Source organism: Mirounga leonina, unplaced genomic scaffold (assembly GCF_011800145.1).
Source record: "Mirounga leonina isolate KUSES-001 unplaced genomic scaffold, KU_Mleo_1.0 Mir_91, whole genome shotgun sequence".
NCBI classification, from domain to species: domain Eukaryota; kingdom Metazoa; phylum Chordata; class Mammalia; order Carnivora; family Phocidae; genus Mirounga; species Mirounga leonina.
The window spans coordinates 16,440,941-16,461,353 of NW_023270839.1; positions in this window are offsets into that span (position 1 = coordinate 16,440,941).

The window sequence follows — 20,413 nt, forward strand, 5'->3', positions numbered from 1 at the left end:
AACTACTATACGCAAGGATCTCTAAGACCTATGGGGAAATAAATAGATGTTAAAGTTATTATCTTCACTAAGAAGAACTTATAAGTGCAAATATTTTCCATATTAGTAGAAAAACTTTATTTTAAAATTGATAAGCTAATTAAATCTTATACCAATTTAATCAGTACTTAACTGGTGCCCCCTATATTAGACTTTCTTGTAGGAACTGAATATTGCTTTCCAGCCCAGGATATTCATTAATGGGGTCTGAGGGAACAACTGGAAGTGAGTAAAATGAGTCCTACCTACACAGCTTTGAAAAAAAAAAAAATAGGCCAGTATCAGTTACTCCACAACTGTCCTTAGCCTAGCTGAAAGGGCCCAAACCATGGTGGGGTTTTGGTCCAAAAGGACAACTGACCTGTAAGATATGATAAAGGAAAGGGAAATGAACAAAAGAAGAAAGAATGTACAGCCATGGACTCTGAGTCCTACCTTAGGCTTCTTCTTTGTTGCTCTGGGAAGACCCACCGCTGAAAGAAAAGGTCAGCTGTTCAAAGTAAAATAACACCACTTCCCAAACAAGAAGAACAAGAACAAAACTTTTGGCTGCATAAAGGTAACATTATTAAGTGTGTGTGTGTGTGTGTATTTGTATATGTATATATGTGTGTGTATATATGTATATACATACATACACACACACCACCCCCTCCCCCTCAGAATAAAAGCATATACTCAGGGGGAAAAAATGCAGAAGATAGTGTATGCTCATGAGCAGAAATTTGAAGTGTTAAGTGAAGCAAGGGGACCCACACAGGCCTAGGTAATACACTGAATGTAAAGAATGTAGCTAACAAAGTCTTAAATTCCTGAGATACCAGAATGGCTTTATCCTGAGAGACCACATTAATAGAGGGGCCTGTCTTTGAGCTGATTCCTCAGCAAGTGACTCAGCAGATCAGACACTCCCTGTGAGGCCAGGTTTCTGCTGGAGAAGAGAAGACCTCTTCAGGTACGTCAGAATGGTTCTGTCTCAAATAACCTTCCCCTGCCTTTGTTGCTGAGCTTCCAGAAACTTGACAGAGAATTTCTTGGAAGGAGGCCAGAAGTCATACAGTTAGCAGGGGAGACTCAGCTGGGAGTTTGATTCAGTGTTACTTGACAGAAATCATGATTTAGCCATTTGAAGGGCCTCCTGCTGATTTCCCTAGATGAGGAGTTCATTTGCTTTTCTGTGCAGGTTGGGGAACCTGGTTAGTTGACTGGTTCCTCAACCCCATTTAACTTTTGAAGTTTGGGAGCCCCAGGAGGAGAAACTGGATTGTGTCTTTCCATATCAAGATGGAGTCTCACTTATAATGAGTAGCTTAACACTCCTCAGAGAGCACTGAGCTTCTTTGGAAAGATCAAGGGTTTGTGTCTTAAGAGGTATGGGTTTAAATCCCCAGTCTGCCACTTGTTACTTGTGAGATTTGGGGACAACCACTTAAACCTCATGTTCCTCATCTCTAAAACAGGGATAATAATAACAGCTAGACTATTTACACAGTTATTTTAAGAATTCAAGGATCTGAACTCCAGAAATAGTCCTGTGAAAACTGTAAAGCCCAAGACAAATACAAATTCTTACCATTGTAACTTTCCTTCTCCTACATTGTGCGTACTGTTTGTATTTACCTCTACCACGTTCTACTTTGTATTACAGCAACTTTTAAGTATTTCTCATTCCCTTGAAGACAGCAAGTTATTTTTTAAACTTGCATCACTATGTCTCCCAGAGAATGAACCCCAGAACTTTGCACATTCAGTGAATACTGAGGGAAGATCCATTATATGCTAGGTGTATCTCTGTGGCACACAGTTTGCAGCTCTGATGGTTGTTTTTATTGCTCGGATTAAAAAAAAAAAAAAAAAAAACACTTCAAAGGAAATCTCTTATTTCCACCTAAAGTAGTAATTTCAAATAAAATTCAGGAAACTCCCAGACACGAAATTGTTTCAAGGATGCCATGCTTAATAGCAACTGTCACACAGAAGAACTCCTAAGCCAAACACAACTGCGTTTACCCTTCTAAAAATGTGCTGATGCGACCAGCACCCACCCCCGGCCAAGTGTCCGAGGCTCCTCCTTCTTCACTCATTCCTGAGGCCAAGGGATGATGGTTGCTCTCTATAGTTGCTCCCCAACTGAACGGTAGAGATGTCTTTAATATCCCTTTTCGATCCTAACCTTTTGCCTAGTTGATGATTCTTTACATTAAATTTCCTTGTTCAAATTACTAGTGCATTTCTGTCTCTGGATTGGATCCCTAACAACAGAGGTGGTACTGACTGGAATTCCAGTTCTCCCCCTGGAGCTATAATCTCAAGAATGCTTCTTCCTAAAGAAAGGGATGAAATGTCTGCATCATATTCACATGTCTGGAAAATCAAGATCCTTTTAGCAAAAGGTCATAGCACCTGGCAATATCCTGAAAGGACTTTCTTGGCAACTGAGAGTGTCATGGGAGTCAAGCCCTTACTTTAAATTTCCATAGTTGGGCTTTATAATTATATTTTGCTCTCTGAATGTGTTGTTCATTAAATAGAAACACACATCTATGCATGTGTGTGCCACATACATATAAAGCACATACATTATATTCCTCTATTACATGTATGACATATTCTTTTTTGTAGTAAAGTTTCTAATAAAATATGTAAGTGTTCATTAGATTTTTAGACAAGGATAAGCACCTCTTTCTTCTCAAAGCAATGGTTCACCTGGCAGAAACTATGGGAGCTCAGAAGGGGACCATTCCTTTTATCTTGTTGAGGAAATAAACAGTTGTTTTTTCTTTATAGCAGGAAGATTCCATCTGGTAGAGAATATTAGGACCCAACCTGTAACTTGTATACTTTTAAGAAAATTATTGATTAATTACTTGTATTTTACTTATTATATAAAGCTTTTTTTTTCTGATTGTTAACAAGCTATGGAACACTAACCTAATTGATTCTTGCACCGAACTCTGAGGTTATGCACATTTTCTGCTCATTTTATAGATGCAGACTGGAGAGCTTAAAGAGTTCAGCTGAAGTCACACAGATAATAAGAGGTAGAAATAGAACAGATACTTCGTGACTTTCCTACTCTACTGTGCTGCCTCTTCATGCTTTTTTTTTAAAAAATAAATAAATGAATGTAGTATTTTAAGAACTAGATATTATTAATACTTATTAAACATATATTATGTATCAGACATTATGCCAAGTACTTTTGCACAGATTGAAACCATTACAAAAAACCTCCTAGGAGATGGTACAATTATTACCCCCATTTTATGGATGAGGCTTAGGGAGAACAGGACAAGTGCTCAAAATTGCACAGCTGTTAAGTGTCAGAAGTGAGGTTCACATCTAGGCAGGCTTGACCTAGGACCCACACATTTCTGTCATACATTATCATGCTTTTTTTTTTTTTTACAAGACAGATATTTACTGATAAAAAAAAAAGTGGGTCAGGTGTTCCTGTTTAAGAAAGGGAAGAGGAGTGCCTGGTGGCTCAGTCAGTTAAGTGTCTGACTCTTGATTTCAGCTCAGGTTATGATCCCAGGGTTGTGAGATCAAGCCCCATGTTGGGCTCCACACTGGACATGGAGCCTTCTTGGGATTCTCAGTCTCCCTCTCCCTCTAGCCTCTCCCCCTCTCTTCAAAAAAAGAAAAAAGAGGGGCGCCTGGGTGGCTCAGTCATCAAGCGTCTGCCTTTGGCTCAGGTCATGGTCCCAGGGTCCTGGGATCGAGCCCCGCATCCGGCTCCCTGCTCGGCGGGGAGCCTGCTTCTCCCTCTCCCACTCCCCCTGCTATGTTCCCTCTCCCACTGTGTCTCTCTCTGTCAAATAAATAAATAAAATCTTTAAAAAAAAAGAAAAATGAAAGGGAAGAGATCATAGAAGTTAATAATCTAAACCCTCAAGAAATTTGCTATTTCTTAAGACATGAATAAACACAAAGTAAATAAAGTGAATACATGGTAAAGAAATTAGCTTAAAATAAAACTGATTTTTTGAAAAATACAATTCTGTTGTTAAAAAATTTTTTAAAACTACATGTAAAAAAAGTATTGATTAAACAAACATCAAAACTACTAGTCATATAAGTTACTAGTTTTGTCCTAAAACATTGCTATTAATCAGTTCACTTTTTTTTTTTAATTTATTTGAGAGAGAGAGAGTGTGTACACACACAGCAATAGAAGCAGACGGAGAAGAAGAGAGAGAAATCTTCAAGCAGACGCCCTGCTGAGCGTGGAGCCTGATGCAGGGCTTGATTCTACAACACATGACATCATGACCTGAGCTGAAATCAAAAGTTGGATGTTTAACCAAATGAGCCACCTACATGCCCTAATCAGTTCTCTTTTGTTAAGACTATTTTTTTGGACCAGTTTTAGGTTTACAACAAAATTGAGAGAGAGGTACAAAGGTTTTCCATATGTCCCCTGCCCACACATATGCAGAACCTCCCCCATTATCAACATCAATTACCAGAATGGCACATTTTTACCAAGGATGAATCCACACTGATACATCATAATCACCAAGTCCATAGTTTCCCTTAGGGTTCACTATTGGTGGTATATGTTCTACGGGTTTGAATAAATGTATAATGACATATAGTCATAAAATGGAGTATCACATAGAATATTTTCACTACTCTGAAATCCTCTGTGCTTTGCCTATTCATTTCCCCACCACCACTCCTGAAAACCACTCATGTTTTCATTGTCTCTATAATTTTGCCTTTACTAGAATGTCATATAGTTAGAATCATACAGTGTGTAGCCTATCAGTTCATTCTTAATTAATCATTTCTTCTGGTCTTAGGAAGATGAGTTAAGATTAGGACTGCACTGAAAAAAAGTTCAGTAGGTTACAAAGTTCTTGATTAAATATAAAGTAAAAGGACATAGAGTATACTGGGTTAGAAAGAGAAAGTACCTCTGTAAGCAAATGACAAATGGCTTGGAAAAATCTTCTATAAACAATGACTGGCAACAACACTTTTGGCCATGAGAATTGGTACTGAACCTGCCCATTCCCCATAAATAATTATAAAAATGGGGGGAAATTTTCTGAAGCAACAGTTTTCAGGCATTGGACCAGAGGCATTAGAAGGCAGTGATTCTTTTTTTTTTTTTTTTTTTTTTTTTTTAAAGATTTTATTTATTTATTTGATAGAGACACAGCGAGAGAGGGAACACAAGCAAGGAAAGTGGGAGAGGGAGAAGCAGGCTTCCCGCCGAGCAGGGAGCCCGATGTGGGGCTCGATCCCAGGACCCTGGGATCATGACCTGAGCCGAAGGCAGACGCTTAACGACTGAGCCACCCAGGCGCCCCGAAGGCAGTGATTCTTGAGAGAAGGAAAACATATATGAGTCCCAAATACTCCCTGGCTTTCTGATTCGAGGCACACACAAGACCATACTTCAAGGAAGTGGCACTTAAGTCAAGATGGTAACCTCACTGAGCTGAAGGAGCTGAGACTGAATTTAAGGCAGTTGAAGCAGCTGGAATTTGAAGAGCAGAGTAGTGAAGAAAATGAAGTTGCAACAGTGAGGGGACTGCCAGAAGTCAATGTGAGGGCTAACCAGGGTCTTTGGCTGATGGCTGGGATGTGCATGTACAAGGCTAGACTCTGTAAAGCCTACAAGGCATTGCCTGCCATGTAGCTAAGAGAGAATCAATACTAGAGGTCACACAGTACTGAGAGATATGTGTGTCTTGGCACAGGTAAAGTGAAGGGACCTCAGTGAGCACATAAACCATTCATGTGAGACCCTAGGTAGGTCGTCCCTTACAGGAAATAAACCTTGCCCTAGATTAGTGGCTATATTCAAGGACAAAAGATAAAACCCAAACTGATCCTCCTAACAAAGAATAAAACCAAGACTGATAGGATCAATTGAAACTACCAGAAATTTAACTGCCCACCAGAACAAAATTAAAACTATGTCAAGAAAGGCAACATAATACAGACTTCCTACAAAATAAAATCTACAATGTCCTGCATAAAATCAAAATTACTAGACATGCAAAAAAAAGGTCCGGGGGATGTGACTCATAATAATGAAAAAATAAAAATAGTGAAGAGAAACAGATCCTGTAAGGGTCAAGGATTTCAAAACAGCTGTTATAAATATATCCAAGAACTTAAAAAGATGAGCAATTGATTGAAAAGATAATATCAGAAGAGAAATGCATATTGTAAAAAAAAAGCAGGGGGGAGGGGGAGGGGATTCTAAAACTGAAAAGAATTTCTGAAATCAAATGAAAATATAATTGTATAGGCTCAATATCAAAGTGAATATTGAACAGAAAATGGTTAGTGTACTTGAGGACAGATAAACAGACGTTGTCCACTCTTAACAACAGAGAAAAATAAAAAGTTTGAAAAAGTGAACAGAGATGCACTGATATAGAAAAACATTAGTAGTCTAACATAGCTACAGTTGGAATCCTGAACAGAGAGGAGAGAGAGAAATGACATAGAGAAAGGGAGATGAGAGAGAAGAGATGAAATTTTCTCAAGTTTGGCAAAAAGCAACAACTTACACAATGCAAAAGCTCAGCGAACTCTAAAAAATAAAAGTAAAAAGAAAATCACATTTAGCACATATAATCAAACTGTTGAAATCCCAAAGATGAATATATAAAGCAGAGAAAATTACATATTATATACAATCATTCAGTCTGCAGTTAATTCACATCAGAAACAACAGAGGCCAGGAGACAATGACGTAACATCTTTAAAGTGCCAAAAGAAAAAAATCTTTTAACCTCAAATTACATATGTAGCATAAAAATCATAATAAATTAAGATGAAATAAAAAGATTTTCAGATAATTAAAAACTCCAAGGATTCTTCAACAGAACTTCATTACAAAAAAAACACAAAAAGACAAAAATAAACAAAAATAAACACCAAAACAAAACCAAAAAACAAACAAAACATTACATATTTTTTTGCATGAAAAGAAATTATTCCATTTGGAAATTGAAAGTTATAGGAAGGTAAAAAGAACATCGGAAATTATAAATATAGAAGACCTTTGTCTTCTATTAATTTCTTTAAGAGAAAACTGATTAAAGAAAAAATAGCACTGTCTTTTGAGTTTATACTGTATTTAGAAGCAAAATATATGATAACAGTAACTCAAAGGATAAAGGGTGGAATTATAGTATTATAAATGCTATACTGTTATAGCATTTATGTGAAGTGCTATAATATTTGTAAGTGGAAGATAGCAAATTAAGAATGCATAGTTTAAATCCTAGAGTAACCACTAAAAAATAGATTTATAGGGGTTTAACTTTACATTATAAAGACAAAGACAGGTTGAAAGTAGCAGGATGGAAAAAAATATGCCATACAAACAATAAGCATAAGAATGGGGGGGTATAGCTATAATAATATCCAGGCAAGAACAATTGCAGAGAACTTCCAGATGAGCAGTGATGCCATGGATGAAGAAGGAAATTTAATAACAACAGAGTCAAGTAGTCAAGAAACCAACAACCTTACATGTTTGTGCATCTAACAATAGCTTCAAAATAAATGAAAAAAAACAAACACAAATAAAGGATAATTAGTAAATTCACAATTATATTTGGACATTTTAAAACCTACTTATCAAAGATTGATCAAGTTGACCAAAAAATCAGTGAGGATATAGTTGTTAACAGTATCACCAATCCTCTTGATCTAATTGATATTTATAGAATATTGCAACCAAGAGGACAGAATACTATTTTTTTTTTTTTTACGATTTATTTACTTGAGTTAGAGAGAGAGAGAGGGAACGGGGGGGGGCAGGTGGAAGGGCAGAGGGAGAGACAGAATCTTAAGCAGACTCCCCACTGAGGGCAGAGCCCGACATGGGGCTCCATCTGACAACCCTGAGTATCATGACCTGAGCCGAAATCAAGAGCTGGATGCTTTACTGACTGAGCCACCCAGGTGCCCCCAAAATACTATTCTTTTTAAGAGCATATGTAATATTCACCAAGATAAAAAATATGCTGCTCCATAAAAATATCACATTCAATAAATTTCAAAAAACTGAAATCTTGTTGCGTATGTTCATTAACTACAAATGAATTAAATTAGAAATTGCTTTCAATAGATCGCCATTCAAACCCCAAATATTTGGGAAAAAATAAAGTAACACATTACTACATATCACATAGGACAATGAAAAAACTACAAGACAAATTGGAAAGTATTTCAAAGTGAATTATAGTGAAAATGCAACATATAAAAATTTGGATGATGAAGCCAAAGCTTAGAGGGAAATTTGTGGCTTTTAAATGCTTACGTTAGAAAAGCAATAAGGGAGTTCAGTCCAGAGGAAGACCCTGAACTCACGCCTCCACATCCATGCCAAATTATACCGATTTATAGGACAATTCCTCCTGAAGAAGAACTAAGGGCCAACTGAACAGCTACTGCACAACAAAAGACACAGAGAAGGGCAAATGAGAACAGCAAGAGAGATGGTAAGAGAAGGAACCCTCATCCCTGCAGCGAACTGCAATGTGGAGGGATAGTACTGAGGGACCAGGAACAGATCCCTCTCCGCTGGGGCACAGAAAAAAAGCCATGGTTTAAAAGAGCAACTAACATATAAAAGAGATAGCAGCAGCACTAGAATGCAGCCCAATGGTGGAGGAGCTGCAGAAATGCTCAGGTCGGAGGGGCTAGAGATTTACATGGTTTACATTCCCCCTCCACATTAGGAGTACAGACAGGAGCAGGGTCTGGTCCCCACAATGGGCTTGCTGCTTCAGCAACCCTGGGTTCTCAAGTCCATACCAGCCTCAGTTGTGCTAGGGCACAGAAAAAAAAAACCATGGGTTTTTTTGTTTTGGTTTGGGGGGGTGTTTTTTCTTTTTTGTTCTCTTTGGAGCTTTCCCTCCTTCCCTCCTTCCCTCTTTTCTTTCCTTCTTTCCTTTCCTCCTTCCTTCCCTCACCCTTCCTTCCTTCCTCCCTTCCTTTCTCCCTCCCTCCCTTCCTTCCCTTTCTTCTTTAAAAAACTGTGGTTTAAAAGAGCAACTAGCATACAAAAGAGCCATCCCTAGAACTCTGCCAAACTGCAGGAGAAGAGATGTTGAAATGCTCTCCAGGTGGGAGAGGCTGATGGAAACAGTTAACACCCCCCACACACACACCTTGAAAGCACAGAACTGTGCACGATCTAGGCACCCTAACCAGCCTGTTTCAATGAGTCCTGAGCCTCTAGCCCACACCAGCCCCAGCCCTCCCACCAAGGCAGCAACAGGGCAGCACACGCCAGGACATCCCTGGTTAGCACTCACTACAGCCCCAGCCATCGAGCCAAAGTGACACAGGTGTAAAGCACCCCAGAACACTCCAGGCCCACTGGCTTCACACAGCTTGCTAGGGCACTCCTGGGGCAAAGTGCTCTAGAACCTCTCGACTGAGGTCTGCTTCAGATGCAGCCACCCTGCCAGGGTGCCTCCTACACAGAGTACCTTGGAACACTCAGGCCTGTACTGGCCTCAACTCCAGTGGCCTGGCCAGTGCACCCCCTGACTGAGCATTTGGAGACAAACTGTGGAGAGACCTGGGACAACCTGGCTTGCAACCACTTCAGCTTCAGTGATCCTGCCAGGGCACCTTTTGTGCAGAGAGCCCAGAGACCACACTGGCCCATGCCTATTTTGGCTTTGGCTGTCCTGCCGGGGTGCCTCCTTTGTGGAGTACCCCAGCTCAACTCCAGTTACCCCTTCAGGGTGCCCTCTGTGCAGAGAGTCCTGGAACACCCCAGTTTATAACCACTTCAGCTTCAGCCATCCTGCCAAGGTATCCTCTGTGTGTAGAGCCCAGGTCCCTCCAGCTTATACCCACTTTAGTTTCAGCTGTCTTGCCAGGACACCCTCTGTGGAGAGAACTCAGGGACCCCCTGCTCCTCATATCACCTTAGCTCCAGCTACCTTGCCAAGGCACACCCTGCACTGAATGCCCTGGGACACCCTGGACTGTACCAATTTCAGCTTCAGCTGTCCTGCCAGGTTACTTTCAGTGCACAGAACCCTGGAACATCCTGGCCTACATCCACTTCAGCTTTAGCTTCCCTGCCAGGGTTCCCACTATGTGAAAAGCTCTAGGACCCCCACCACATGCCCAGCCACAGCTCCGGCCAGCCAGCAAAAGTCACTAAGCATACACAGTATACAGGGACTGACCATACACAAGACGATTCATTCAAGTTTAGGAGAGGTATCTGTTCTGCCTAATCCATAGAAACAAACACAGAAAGTTAAGCAAAATGATGAGACAGAGGAATATGATCCAAAATAAAGAATGAGAAAAAAAAAACTCAGAAAAAGAACTAAGTGACAGACATAAGAAATATGCCTGATAAAGAATTTAAAGTCATGATCATAAAGATATTCACTGGGCTGGAGAAAAGAGTAGAAGAAATCAGTGAGACCTTCAATAAAGAGAAAATATTTTAAAAAACAGTAAGAATACAATAACAGATATAAAAAAAATGAGAGGGACTCAACAGTAGATTAGCAGATGTAAAAGAACAAATCAGTGATTGGAAGACAGGGTAGCAGAAAGCAACCAAGATGAACAGCAAAAACAGAAAAGAATTTGAAAAATGAGGACAGGTTAAGGGATCTCTTGGACAATGTCAAGCAAACAAACATTCAAGTTATGGAGTCTCAGATGAGAAAGGAAAGAAAAGATAAAAACCTTCCTAACCTAGGGAAAGAAACAAACATCCAGGTCCAAAAAGCACAGAGTTCCAAACAAACCAAGGAGGTCCACACCATAACACATAATAGTTAAAATGTCAAAGGTTAAAGATAAAGAATTTTAAAAGCAGCGAGAGAAGAGCACCTTGGTGGCTCAGCCAGGTGAGCCTCTGACTCTTGGTTTCCACTCAGGTCATGATCTTGGTGTCATGCTTTAGACTCTCTCTCTCTTCCTCCTCCCTCTGCCCCTCCCTCCTTCTCTCTCTCTCTAAAAAAATTAAATTAAATAAAAGCAGCAAGAGTGAAGCAAAAAGTTACCTATAAGGGAAAACCTACAAGGCTATCAGCTGATTTTTCAATAGAAACTTTGCAGGCCAGAAGAAAGTGGCATGATATATTCAAAGTATTAAAAGGAAAAACCAACAACCAAGAGTACTGTACCCTGCAAGATATAATTCGGATTTGAAGGAGAGATAGAGTTCCCAGACAAACAAAAGATAAAGGAGTTTATCACCAGTAAACCAGTCTTACAAGAAATGTTAAGGGAACTTCTTTAAGTGGAAAAAAATGGCCATAATTAGACATAAGAAAATTATGATTAAAAATACAGAAAATATGACAGCATATTCATAAAACATTGAGGAAGTAAAGAAAAAAAAAAAGAAAGATGTTTTTCCTTTTTTTTTAAAGAATGTGTTTGACAAGATGAAACCAGAGAGGGAGACAAACCATAAGAGACTCTTAATCTCAGGAAACAAACTGAGGGTTGCTGGAGAGCAGGGGGTTGGGAGGGATGGGGTGGCTGGGTGATGGACACTGGAGAGTGTATGTGCTATGGTGAGCACTGTGAATTGTGTAAGACTGATGAATCACAGACCTGTACCCCTGAAACAAATAACACATTATATGTTAATAAAAAGAAAAAAAAGAATGTGTTTGAACTTGAATCACCATCAAATTAATATAGATTGCTATTGGGCGCCTGGGTGGCTCAGTTGGTTAAGCGACTGCTTTCGGCTCAGGTCATGATCCTGGAGTCTCTGGATCGAGTCCCGCATCAGGCTCCCTGCTTGGCAGGGAGCCTGCTTCTCCCTCTGACCCTCCCCCCTCTCATGTGCTCTCTCTCTCTCATTCTCTCTGTCTCAAATAAATAAATAAATAAAATCTTTAAAAAATATATATATAGATTGCTATTAACTTAGGAAGTTATATGTAAACATCACAGTAACCACAAAGCCAAAACCTATCATAGAAACACAAAAAATACAGAGAAAACAAGCCAAATAAAACACTACAGAAAATCATTAATCACAAAGACAGAGAGCAAGAGAAGAAGAAAGGAATAGAGAAGAACTACAAAACAATCAGAAAACAAATAACAGAACAGCAATAAGTACATACCTATCAGTAATTGCTTTAATGTTAATGGCCTAAATGCTCCAGTCAAAAGACACAGGGTAACAGAATGGATTAAAAACAAGACCCATCTATATGCTGCCTACAAGAGACTCACCTCAGACCTAGACACATACAGCCTGAAAGTGAAGGGATGAAAAAACATTTGCCATGCACAAGGAAGCAAAAAAAAAAAAAAGCCACAGTAACAATACTTATATCAGAAAAAATAGACTTTAAAACAAATACTAGTAACAGACGAAGAAGGGCATTACATAATGATAAAAGGATCAGTCCAACAAGAACATACAGCAATTGTAAATATTTACACATCTAACACCAGAGCACTTAAATACATAAAGCAAATATCAACAAACATAAAGAGAGAAATTAATGGTAATACGATAATAGTAGGGGACCTTAACACCCCACTTACATCAATGGTTAGATCATCTAGGCAGAAAATCAAGGAAACAGTGTCTCTGAATATACATTGGACCAGATGGACCTAAGAAATATACACAGAACATTCCATCCAAAAACAACAGAATACACATTCTTTTCAAGTACACATGGAACATTCTCCAGAATAGATCCAGGATAGATCACATGTTAGGCCACAAAACAAGCCTCAATAAATTTAAGAAGACTGAAATCATACCATACATCTTTACTGACCACAGTGGTCCGAAACTAGAAATAAATCATAAGAACACTGAAAAAACAGAAACACATGGAGGCTAAGCAATCTGATACTAAACAACCCAATGGGTCAATGAAGGAATTAAAAAAGAAATTAAAAAATATATGGAGACAAATGAAAATGAAAATACTATAGTCCAAAACAGCAAAAGCATTTCTACAAGGGAAATATACAGTGATACAAACCCACCTCAAAAAACAGAAAAAGTTCAAATAAACAATATGACCTTCACATAAAGGAACTAGAAAAAGAACAAACAAAGCCAAAGGGGAGTGGAGGGAAAGAAATAATAAAGAGCAGAGCAGAAATAAATGACATAGAGACTAAAAAAAAAATGAAAAAAAAGATCAGTGAAACCAAGAGCTGGTTCTTTGAAAAGATTAAGAAAATTGATAAAACCTTAGCTAGATTCATCAAGAAAAAAGAGAAAGGACCTAAATAAAATTAGAAATGAGAGGGAAGTAACAACTGACACCACAGAAACACAAAGGATTATAAGACAATACTATGAAAAATTATATGCCAAGAAACTGGACAACCTAGAAGAAATGGATAAGTTCCTAGAAATATAAAATCTTCCTAAACTGAGTCAGGAAGAAATAGAAAATCTGAACAGACTGCTTACAAGTAATGAAACTGAATCAGTAATCAAAAACTACCAAAATATGAAAGTCCAGGATCAGATGCATTCACAGGTAAATCATACCAAATGTTTAAAAAAAGTTAATTCTTGTTCTCCTCAAACTATGCCAAAAAACTGAAAAGAAAAAAAGCTTCCAAATATATTCTATAAGGCCAGAATTACACTGATACTAAAACCAGACAAAGATAGTTAGTATAAAAGAAAAGAAAACAACAGGCCAATATCTCTGAGGAACACAGATACAAAAATCCTCAACAAAATATTAGCAAACCACATACAACAATACATTAAAAAACTCATTCACCATGATAAAGTGAGATTTATGCTCAGGATGCAAAGATGGTTTAATATTTGCAAAACAATCAATGTGATATACCACATCAACAAAATAAAGTATAAAAGTCATGATCATCTCAATAGATGCAGAAAAAGCATTTGACAAAATTCAACATCCACCCATGATAAAAATTATCAATAAAGTGGACTTAGAGGAAACATATCCCAACATAATAAAGGCCATATATGAAAAACCCACAGCTAAAATACTCAGTGGTATAAAACTCAGCTTTTCTTCTAAGATCAGGAACAAGACAAGGATATCCATTCTCACCACCATTTTTATTCAACACAGTAGAAGTCCAAGCCATAACAATTAGACAAGAAAAAGAAATGAGACGTTCATATTGGCAAAGAAGAAGTTAAATTGTGGGGTGCCTGGGTGGCTCAGTTGGTTAAGCGACTGCCTTTGGCTCAGGTCATGATCCCGGAGTCCCGGAATCGAGTCCCACATCGGGCTCCCTGCTCAGCAGGGAGTCTGCTCCCTCTAACCCTACCCCCTCTTGGGCTCTCTCTCTCACTCTCTCTCAAATAAATAAATAAAATCTTTAAAAAAAAAAAAGAAGTTAAATTGTGATTTATCTGCAGATGACTTGATTCTATACACAGAAAATCTTAAAGATTCCACCAAAAAAACTGCTAGAAGCAATAAATGAATTCAGTAAAACTGCAGGTTACAAAATTAATATGCAGAAATTGGTAACACTTTTATACATTAATAAAGTAGCAGAAAGAGAAATTAGGAAAACAATTCTATTTAGAATTGCACCAAAAAGTATAAAATACCTAGGAATAAACTTAACCAAAGAGGTGAAAGACCTGTACTCTGAAAACCTTAAAACACTGACGAAAGAAAATGAAGATGACACAAAGAAATGGAAAGATATTTCATGCTCATGGATTGGAAAAATTATTGAAAGCAATCTACAGATTCAATGCAATCCCTATCAAAATACCAACAACATTTTTCACAAAACTAAAACAAATAATACTATAATTTCCATAGAACCAAAAAGACTCTGAATAGCCAAGGCAATCTTAAGAAAAATGAATAGCAGTGTATAGATTGGTCTTATTTTTTTAATCCATTTTGTCACAATTCCAGGTTTCAAAATATACTGCAAAGCTGTAGTAATCAAAAGAGTATGATACTGGCACAAAAATAGATGCAGACAACAATGGAACAGAACAGAGAGCTCAGAAATAAACCCGTGATTATATGGTCAATTAATCTATGACAAAGGAGGCAAGCCTATACAAGGGGAAAGGACAGTCTCTTCAACATATTGTGCTGGGAAAACTGGACAGCCACATGTAAAATGAAACTGGACCACTTTCTTACACCATACACAAAAATAAACTCAAAGACCTAAAAGTGAGACCTGAAAACATAAAAATCCTAGAACACAGGCAATAATTTCTCTGACATTAGCCATAGCAACATACTTCTAGATTAAGTCTCTTCAGACAAAGGAAATAAAAGCAAAAATAAACTACTTAAAAAATTTTTGTACAGCAAAGGGAACCATCAACAAAATGAAAGGGCAATCTACTGAATGAGAAAAGATATTTGCAAATGATATATCCAATAAAGGGTTAGTATCAAAAATATATAAAGAACTTATACAATTCAAGGGCTCCTGGGTGGCTCAATCAGTTAAGCGTCTGCCTTCAGCTCAGGTCATGATCCCAGGATCCTGGGACTGAGCTCAGCATCAGGCTCTCTGCTCAGTGGGGAGTCTGCTTCTCCCTTTCCCTCTGCCTGCCACTCCACCCGCTTGTGCTCTCTCTGTCAAATAAAGAAAGAAAATCTTAAAAAAAAAAAAAAAAAAGGACTTATACTATTCAACACCAATAAAACAGTCTGATTTAAAAATGGTCAGAGGACTTGAATAGATATTTTTCCCAAAAAGACAGACACATGAAAAGATGTTCAACATCACTAATCATCAGGAAAATACAAATCAAAATTACAATAAGATATCATCTGTTAGAATGGCTAAAATAAAAGAGACAAGAAATAACAAGTGTTGGCAAGTGTATGGAAAAAATGTTTTGACCCTCACTGGCTTCCTCTGCCCACAAAACCATGACAGGTGCACACTCAGACCTCAGGAACAGGCCCCTGGTTCAATGAAAGCCTTAGGAAACTCTTAGAGAGAGGTCATTCTGGAGACAGAAGAGCATTCAAGAAAAACCAGTTATTTCCATTTTAGACGCATGCAGAGATTAGAGACAACACATGGCCAAGAACACATTCCACCTCTTCAGTAGTCACTGTGTTTTGCAGGAAGCAATTGTAATTCAGTAGAGGGAAATAAACATAATATAGAGTTGTCCTGGCTTCAGCGTCTGCCAACATCAGGAAACAACAAGTCTGATTGTGACATCAAACTCCAGAGGAAGCCAACTAGTTTTTTGTTTGCTTTTGTCCGACACGTCCTATGATGATTAACTCTATGTCCCCCATTCTCTCCAGGGCACTAGACTTTGGGCCTTCCTCACCTGTAAACAGAATCAGGATGTGTCCTGAAGTCCAGCCAAGAATGGCTGGCCCTGAGTAAGACACTCCACAAAACACAGAGATTGCACATATTGAGGGAGCCACAGGGGAAGACAAAAAGAAAGAAATCCTCACGGGACTCTGATATCCATTTGCTTATAACAAATTCCATCAGATACCAATATTCATATGCAACTCAGGAGGGAGAAATTAGGAATACACCCATGAAAGACATTCATCTTCTATGTTATAAACAGCTGCGGCAAAGCAGTACTACCAAGTGCCAAGTGCGAGAAAGGGGAAAAAATGTAAAAGGGATAAAATCTTGAGTGCAACAGAAGACCACTTAGACTGTCACATTACATACCACAGAAGAGGAAAGAAACTGTGGTGAAGGAAACGTCTGGAGAGAGCTGACAACAGGTCTGCTGATATGTATTTCAATAGGCATTTCAAAGCACCTTTTTGGGCCTGTGTCTTTTTACTTACAAGACAGATGAACATCAATACGTTTCCATTACAAATGGAAACCCTATTGATTATCATTTTTCAGCCACTAGCCAGGCTGCTTGGTAAAAGGAAGAGTGGGTCATTGTATTAGCAGACATTGTGACTCTTTCTTTAAAAAAAAAAAAAAAATCATACTTCTGAAAGGAGGAAAATTACTGTCATCCTGAAAAGTGGTTCCAGGAGACAAGGGAGAGAAGTTCTGAGGGCACATGTCCATTACTCTTTCCAGAGGCAAGGTCATGTCCCATTCATGTCAAAGAAGAGAGTATCTGTACTTTATAATAAAAGTCAAAAATTCCATCAGAAAGGGTCATCTTTCACATTAGTAACTGACATGATGGATTTTTTTTCTGAATCAACTGAAATGATTGTATGAGATGGTACTGAACATCAAGTAAACCCCTCTAGATAATGTATGAAAATCAGCCAGCAGCACTGTTTAGGTGCTAACTGATGTGGTAATCTATGTACTAATAGGATATTTACTGCCATGAAGAGTATTTACTATTTTAAGTTAAAAATATGATTGCTGGAAGAGATAACGATCCAACTTACTCATTTCACAGATAAAGAACTGCAGTCAGGTGACACTGGGCAAAAGAAGAACCAGAACAATGATCTTCCAACCCACCTGGTGTGTTTCCTCTTACATCTTACATCTGTGGCATTATGGAAGCCACAGAACTAATAGAAATATTCATCATGACCAGGGGTGAAATGCTAAACCTAGGTTCATCTCTTCGATGTCAACTGGTATGTGTGGCTGGAAAATATTCTAAGATATTCATTCTTGTTTTTCTCTCTCTGAATTTTTCCCTTTCCCCTAGTCAATTCAAGAGGCTCTGTTTCAATGTCTCAGGGAGATATATAACTGAGCAGAAATAACAGTGGCATGAAAAACTTCCTGAATTATATCTTCAAAAGCCTAAGCTCACTGAGGAGGAGAGAGTTTGATGGAAAAAGCATACATGCTTGAAAAAAAAAAAAAATAGATGGGACAGAGGAGTTTTGTCCCTAAACTAAAAGAAACTCCCCTGCTGGGGGCAGGTGTGCAGGCCTCGTGCCCGCTTCATGGCAGTATTCCAGACCTGACTTCCAGTTGTCTGTAGGGGGATGAGTCAATGGCCACCAGGATTTATGGAACATTCCTGTGTGATGAGCGTGACAAGGAGCAACAAAGAGCTGCTGGAGCTGAAGGGTCATGCTGGCAGGGAGAGTGAATATTCAGAGTGGCAGTAAGAGGAGTACAGATCCCTGATGTCTTGGTGCCTGATGCTTTGGCACTGATGATTCTGAAACACTGACAGGACCCAGTGGAAGAGGAGGCAAAGACTATATCTCTTTGCCTCAACTTCAGTGAGTCTCCTTGCCCCAACTTCAGTGAGGCCCCTTTAAGCCCTTTTCTCAACTAGGCCTCCACCTCGGGCTGTGAAAACGGCAGACTCCCAGCACAGAGGATTTCGTCCCTGCCCCTTCACACCCCCAAAGACACACACTAAGACACTTAACCAAACACTAGCACAGTTTCTAACAACTCAAAGTTTTGGATTGGTAAAAAGTGGGCTCAGAACTATTTCTAGAGCTGCCTTTCTGTTCTTATAAAGAACTGATTTATAAGACAAGTACAGTTGCTTTTAATTCCTCAAAGAACTGGATTGCCACCTGAATGATATCAAGCCGTCCAGCTACATTATCCTCAATTTTCTTCTTTATATCAGGGACGAGAAGGTTCAACTAAGATGGAGATCAAGAGATTTTTATGTTCTAGATTTAAAGCTCATCACTTCTGGGTGCCATCAGGGGGTCTCCTTCAGTTCCCCTTTTTGACACCAGAGCTATTAAAACATAAACTGAGTCATACTAAAATTTTTAAGAGTTTATTTAAACAAAAATCTATTCAAATCAGGCAGTGCCAAACTGGAAGTGGTAAAAGAGTGCCCCTGATGTCAGATGATGTTTAAGCCTTTAATCCATTTTAATTTTTATGAGTTGGTGTAACATAGGGAGCCAATTTCAACCTTTTTCTGCATATAGTTATCCAGTTTTCCTAACACCAGTTGCTAAAAAGACTTACTTCTCCCGTTGTGTAGATTAAAAACAGAAGTCTTGGAGAAGACAAGTTACTCACCTAAGGTGATGGAGCCTGTAAGAAATCCACGCTTTTTGAACTAAACCACACAGACCTAAGCCTTGTACATACAGGTGCCTTCCATCCCCAAGTCCTCTGGGGGGGGGGGGGCGGTCTTTCAGGGGTCTCCTGGGAATACACCAAATAACTGGTTCTTCCATTATTCTTCTACCACTGACCCTGAAGAAGATGTGCCTGGGCAAGAAAGGCAAAGCAAAGGATAGAGGGTAGAGATGGGGGTGGAATTTTGGACATGGAAGACAAAGGAAAGAGCAAAGTGACAGAGGCAGATTATTCCTTAATCAGTCACATGGGAGAGGTTGTAATGTCCAGGCTGAGAGCAGAAACAACTCACTTCTCGTAAGTGCAGATAGTATACAGGTATTTTCCCCGACTGAATTTGTGAGGGAAAGGGGCACAACCCTAAACATACTATTGGAGTGGTCAAAGATGTCTTAATCAATGCAGATTCATGCCTCGGCCAATGAATGTCTAGATGGGACAGTCATCAGAAGATAAGTTTCTACCTTCCACAGTGGGCCATGTCTGCCTTTTTTAAAAAATACAATCTAATTTTTTACCAAGTACTTATCCTTATTGACATCGTACACATTTTGTGTGGTCCGCTGCTTATTTAGCAAATACATATAGATAATTCCCTTCTTCAATTAATCTGCATTCCCTAACAAGTCACACATGCTCTTAGTCATCAGTTTTTCATGGTTGATAAATTCACTAACAATGATGAGTTCCAATGAGGTGAAAAAACCTATGGCAGGATTCTTCCAAATGTTTATCAGTAAAGCATGTTCACACAAAGGCAGGTTATAGCAATGGACTTAGTACAAAGTAACACTGCAACTGGTTATATTTTTCCAAAGAACTGAATAATTTTTATATCTAAGTAAATATAGAACATTACCTAGTTATAGAGATTAAAAGTTTCCAAATTTAATCTCTTCCTCTCAAAATGAATAAATATATATCTAAAAATAAATTGAAAATGTCCACATACTTACTATAGCTTTTTAAAAACTGTACAAAATAGAGGCAGGACGTATACAGTGGTTCAGTGCCCTAGATTTCATTGTTAGTTTAGGAGAAGGTTCACTAGGATCTAGTGGGAGACCCACCAAAAAAACCAAAAAACCAAAACCAAAAAAAAAGCCATGGCTTATTTGAAGACCTTGACAGAAGCTTTTTCTCCCCACATTAAGCATTACCTTTAATTAGGTATTTTATAGGCAAGGACTCACCACATTAAAAAAAAAAAAAAAAGGAGTACCTGGGTGGTTCAGTCAGTTAAGTTTCTGCCTTCAGCTCAGGCCATGGTCCTGGGATCCTGGGATCTGAGCCCCACATCGGGCTCCCTGCTCAGCGGGGAGCCTGCTTCTCCCTCTCCCTCTGCCTGCTGCTCCCCCTGCTTGTGCTGTGTGTGTCAAATGAA